Source organism: Lissotriton helveticus, chromosome 6, assembly GCF_964261635.1.
Source record: "Lissotriton helveticus chromosome 6, aLisHel1.1, whole genome shotgun sequence".
NCBI classification, from domain to species: domain Eukaryota; kingdom Metazoa; phylum Chordata; class Amphibia; order Caudata; family Salamandridae; genus Lissotriton; species Lissotriton helveticus.
Window position 1 is genome coordinate 143569805 of NC_136067.1, and position 6605 is coordinate 143576409.

Consider the following 6605-nt stretch of genomic DNA (forward strand, 5'->3'; position numbering starts at 1 on the left):
GTCTGGATTACTACACTATGTCACTCAATTCCATTATAGATTTGTTCTGTGGTACTTATTGGATACCAACACACAATCCGCCAACATAACCCTAAGGGTAGGAATTCTCACTTTCTTTGTCCCTGACGAAACGCCATGGATCCCTCCAGGACCGCTTAGGCGTGAAACATGTCAACCTATATACATTGATAGATTGACTTTCTCCATTACGAGAGGTGCATAATCTATATACACTTTTTATCCCTACCGAGGGGAACCCGGATTAAATATAACTTTGTGGTGCTCCTTGGATAGTTTTAATTCACTACTTCACTTATCTCCCACGCACCCGCACTCACCATCATGGCTTGGTTTTACTTTAAAGATCTCCGATAAAGAGCCCTCTCGCAGGGCATTGCAGCGCTTACCCCACGAGGAGCTAAGCCCGATGATGAAGCATGACACCTTCACGGGAGCGTGAGGGCATCACTCCCTAATAAGGAAGACTCCCCTTATCACATATCCAACCTGAGATACAGCACCGCAGAAACAGTTCCCCCTTATTGCTGTCATAGTTGCACCAGTGTAAGGTTCGCACCTAACTCACAACAGGGCACTGCATGTTTAACTGAAGGCAATTTTCATACACACAAGGAACAGGCAGTGTGGAAGAAGAACAGCTACAAGCCTTCTTGAAGTCGAACAAGCAAAAATAGGGAATTAGTGCTATCATTGCACAGAGACAGCGTTTCGCATCTTGAAGCAGTTGAGCTTCTAATGTTGACTTCTTCCCACAGTTACACGTTTTCGTGACAAAAGCCACCGAAGAAGGACACACATGACAGAAACCAACATTTAAGATTGTGGTGTCAGCAGGTGCATGGCTTATTCACGAGAAGAGGGAAAAAGGCCTTGAAAAAGAAACAACAATGGCGCGTCCACATGATGTGCTGGCTCAATGAGAATTCTCACTTTGTTGTGCCAGGCATGAAAGCGAGGCTGTGTACGTCCGAAAGCCCTAGAGGCTTGGTTTAACATAGGCATACAAAATGGATGCAAGTTAAGCAACACAGCATTCAGTAAATATGAATTATGTCAAAAACATTAGCATGAATTCACAAACAAGCACAGGCAGCAGCAGTGTAAACCCCCCTCCCTTCATCATGAGCAGAAGCAGGGGGGTAGCAATGTAAATGTAAATGTAAATGTCATGGTACTTATAGAGCGCACTGTCACCAGACGGTCACCTTGCGGTGTCGCCTATTCGGCTTCCTGGCGCTGATACTCATACCGCTGTGGAACCCCTCCTGGCTTTCCCTGTGAAGTGTCCACTCCTGGGCACCCCCAGGGTGAAGCCAGGCATCCTTAGCGCTGTTGGGGCCGGTGTGGAGGCTAAGCAAGCTACACCATGGCTACACCAGGCGGTGTAGCACCGGGGCCTAGTAAGCTAAAGGACCCACTGAACCCTGTTTATAGCTGTAAGTACCTACTTTACTAGCAGTCAGCCCATTTTTGTTGCTTGCACAAAGGCACATGGCACCCTTGCTACACCATGGAGCAGAAGTACGACAATTTCCCACACAGAGGACCGGAACACCACACAGAGCTTCACTACAAGCCTCCCAGACACCAACCAGAAAAGAATGGACATCACGTGTACACGCTCCCTTCAGGCACACAGAGGACTCACAGTAGACCACAGCAGTGCAAGCTTCCCAAACACAGAAAAGGAACAGCCTGCCATCACCTTTGGAAACCACTGTTGCACAAAGCACCTGTAGAACTAGAACCAGCTGTACTCTTCCCATGGAAGTCTTCCTAACAAAACAAATACAGCTTGAAATGAGGGGTACGTCTACCCTGCACAAAAAGAAAATCATGAGTAGCAGCTTTGTAAGGTGGTTCCAAACTGAGGTGGCACTGTGAGCAAAAAAACGATGAATTAAACCCGGAACTCTGAGCAGGGGTGAATGTTTGATTTGTTCAGCATTCCGTCCATCATCTGTTCTTTTTAGGGCTCGCTGCAAAAAGCGCGCAAAAGCGCGCTCTCGCAGAGAGAACTATAGCTGTCGGCTCAGCCGACAACGAGTGGAATGTGGATACAAGACCTGGCCACGCGCAGCACTTTGGCATAGGATTACGTTGCGCGCGTGAACTTCTGCTGTTTTCAGCATGGCAGAAGAATCGGATCGCGTCGCGCGCCTCGTGAACAGTTCACGTGACTGACTTTGGAATGCAGGGGGAGTCTGCAGAGGGGCGCGCGGCGCTGTTCACAAGGCGCGCAGCGCTGATAAACAGGCTGGTTGAGATGTAGTGTCTGTCCCTTTAAAGAGTTCTCTTCCCGGATGAGGTTAGCATGCCAGGTTTGTGGCAAACATGAACAGCGCCGGGGAGCGCGATAATTACACCAATGTCTCTTTTTCCATCAAACACTCTTCCAAGAGTGTAATAGTTCTGCGTTATGCGGTAAGGTAAGAAAATTCAAAGCTGAAGTGCAAAGAAGCATGTCCCCAGGGTGCAGTAAAAGCATGGAAACCCATTTAAAACAATTGTCGAAACTGTAAACACACTGAAGGGAAAAATGTTCAGTGTTTTCAGAAGAGGCGAAGAATGTCATCATCGCCTAATCCGTCGCATCTGTCAGGAAAGGCGCGGACTCCTGCCTGTCGGTTGTTTATTCGTGTGCTGTCCTAGAGGATACATTATTCCATCTTGGCGAGTGTGTAAAGCACTCCTCAGCCACGTTGCGGTTCAGCGCTCTATGCATGCTAATACACAAATGAAATAAATACCTCTTCAAACACGACCACCTGCGCTACGTCCTCACACTCTGGGGATCTGTGTTGGAGACTCTCTGTGTTCGCCTCAAAGGTGCTGCTTCCACACGAAACATTAGGAGCAGTTCGCTCTGCAGGCTTTTGGTTTAGTTTTTGTAGCGCAAACTCAACCCGGAGCTGTTGCAGGGCTTTCCACGAGCTCCAGCTTCCTATTCATATCATTCATATTTTTTGTAGACAGATTAATCGGCAAGCCATGACAATACTCAAATATCTTTAACAGTGATGCAATTAATCTACCCGTGTCTACAAAAAATATCAACGTTTTGTAAGGTACTTTATTGCAGTTAATCATACGTGAGTACGTTTACTTTTGTTATGGGTTTACACATCCGTTTTTTTCAAACTGCGCACAGGTCGAAAGTGGCAAATTTCATTGTGATATTCCTAACAAGAAAAAGCATTATAGTGGAGCACTGTCCTTTGTTATAACCTCGTGATAAGCACCTCTCAATCCAATGCCACAAACTCCCATACAGTAATACATTATGCAAACGCTTAGGCAAATCACGGATAAGGACTGAATATTTTTGAGGGGCTTTTTGAGAAAGTCATCGGGGGCATGTATGTTTTACAAGATAAAAATAAAATCATTAAAGTGGTGCGCTGACCTGAAATTGTATTTTTTATTTTTTTGTGGTCTTCTATCGACGCCCTGTCCTCTTCTTAATAATTCTCCTGCCCACTTCATACCTGTCCTGGCCGCCCCGCGGTTCACCCCTTTCTCCCTCCATATCATCATATCACATCTCAGTGTGGTTCATGTCCCCTCTTCCGTGATGTGTCTGCTGTTCTCCGTGCCACATTACACTCTTATTTCCCAGGTGTGCTTGTTCTCTGACACGTGTCTAGTCTATATTTTACTGATTTTCTCCAATGGAGTATTGGTATTCGAGTCAGTGACATAATTCCGTTTTCATTGTTAGCTACGCATTTCAATATAGAAACGCCAACTTGTAATGTGCTTGTCCCTTGAAACACACAACCACACACACACAACAACACAACCACAACCACACACACAACCACACACAACCACACACACACCCACACACACAAGCACACAAACTACCACACACAACTACACACACAACCACACACATTTTATCATAAAATCACATACTTACAATATATGCTTATAACTGCAAAACTAGCAGACAATCCCCCAGTCTATCGCTATCATCTTGCAAATCATCTTTATACACCAATACAGACTTTGCTAAAAATGTAATGCAACACATTGTCATATACAATCCCAATAACTCAAACTTTAATGCTGCGAGACCTATTGCATTGCAAATGCTTGTTGCTTTTGTCGCCCTGAGTGGGAATGGTATGCCCAGATGTGGGTCCCATGCTCACTGTGCCACTTGATTCAAGCCAGCCTGGCTGATGAGTGGTGATACCCCGAAACATGTCCCAGGATGCTTGTTTCCAGTCAAGAGAGGAACTGACCTGGCAGTTCGAGCTGGACTGTTCACGTGGGGAGCAGGGTCAAGACTGATTTGCAAATGACTGCGTCCAAACTGGGGTGGCGTTGTGAGCAAAAAAGAAATGGATTAAACCCAGATCAGTGACTGGAGGTGAACGTTTTGATTTATTCAGCATTCCACCTATCATCTGTTCTTTATGCTTTTGTCACCCTAAGTGGGATGGGTATGTCCAGATGTGGATCCCGTGCTCACTGTGCCACTGGATACAAGCTAGCCTGACTGAGGAGGGGTGATACTCCAAAATCCATCCCAGGATGATTGTTTCCAGTCCAGGGAGGACCTGGACTGGCAGTTCTAGCTGGACTGTTCCTATGAGGAGCAGGGTCAAGACTGATTTGCATATGGCTGGGTCAAAACTGGGGAGGTGTGTTGGTCAAAAAAATTATGGATTAAACCCAGCTCTGTTGACTGGGGGTGAATTTATGGTAACAATTTATTTATTAAAATGTATTATATGTATCTAAATTGTTTTGGGATTTTCCTCTGTTGTAGTTTCACTTTATTACTGGTTGTGTGCTGCATAAATACTTTACACATTGCCTTTCAGTTAAGCTAAACAGGCTTTGTGCAAAACTACCAGAGGGTTAAGCACAGGTTAATTTAGTGGCTATTTGTGGTTCACCCTGACATGGATTCTTTTTTTGCCTGACTGGGCCTTCCACCCCTCTCAACTATCAACCCAATTTCGTACACACACAATTAATTAAAAGGTGTTGTGGTGCTGAAAATAATAGGTAGGGAATCTACATCAACACAAACTATGTGGTGTAAAGCCATGTTTTAAGGGATTTCTGAAATTGAAAAAGCTGACCATAGGCCCTGAGCTGAGTATGAAGAACAGGCCAGAGTTTAGTGGCCAGTACTGTAAAAGCCAGACTGCAGTGGAAATTGATAAAGTTCTTTCTTAGTAATGCACAAATGGGCAGTGTTCGCTGCAAAGTGGTTAGCCTGGGTAATTTGTATTAGATGCTTATAAGAGCAAAGAACAACCCATAGGGAAACTTTCTTAGAAAAATAGCCCTTACGCAAAAGGTGCTTCAGCTTCTTACAGTGAAGTTTAGTATCCCTTTGAGTACTACTGTACCACAGAGCAGAAGGGCGGGACTGATGGAAATCCGAAGAGGAGACTGGGATGGTCTTATCCAGAGCAAGCTCAGCCCTACTGTTAAAGACCTCACTACGCTGATACAGGGAAGAGGAGGCGATTTAAGGAGAGTAGCATACTTCAGTGCATAAGGTGTTGCTGTCATGGGATTATATGTCACGTGTATTGTATTGTGGTGTTTATATATTTATTTATTTATTTGTTGAGATTTGTAGAGCGCAGCGAATACCCTCGGGCAGTGTTTCCCAAACTGGGGTCGGCGGACCCCCAGGGGTCCGTGACACATTCCCAGGGGGTCCGTAGGCAGCAGTTTTAAAAGCACAGCAAAGTTTCTTGTATAATTAGCAGCTTTTGAGCAACAATAAAAGTGTCAAGATAACACCAGTGATTAATGTACCTGCTGGAGAGAGATGAGTTTAGTTCAGTGGTAGCTTTGACTTAACTAATGTAGCACAGAGGGTTAATGTGCCTACTGCAAAGAACGTGTAACATGCATTTTAAAAAGCAGTATTTTATGGGCATAGGTCTGTGGTTACTTCTTTTGTCATAGTATCTTTTGTTACTGTGCACTTCATAAGTGATAATCGTAATCTAGCAGAGGGACCTATAAACTGTCATCAGAGCTGCTTGAAAACTAAATGGTACCTTTTAGTAACTTGTGTTTTTTCCCAGTCATTCATTATCCTGATGCTGCTAAAAAGATTTATTTGGGTGGAAATACATTTTTAATGTTAAAGTCAGTGCTAGCCACTATGTTATGTTCTGAATCTCGAGTTTGTGCTTTTCCAAACCAAGCACCCTTTAGAAATACCTACCAGTATGAATGACATGTGAATACTGCACCTTGTAGTCCCCTTTACCTTATGTAACATTTTCTAGACACTGATTTACATGTATGATTCATTGTCTCTATATGTGTGCTCTGACATCCTACAATGGTATGAGAGCTCCTATAAAACAAATGAAATACATGTGACAGAGGGGCTATTCCTTCAATATAAAATACTAAGGGCCAGATGTACGACCCGTTTTTATATGTGCAAACGAGTTCGCTAACCCGTTTGCGCATGCAAAAACCTATTGGGCCATGTACATAGCCTACTTCGCGAGTCGCAATTTATTTGCAACTCGCTAAATAGGTTTTGCAACTTGCTATTTGGAAGGGGCATTCCATTCCAAATAGCAAGTCTC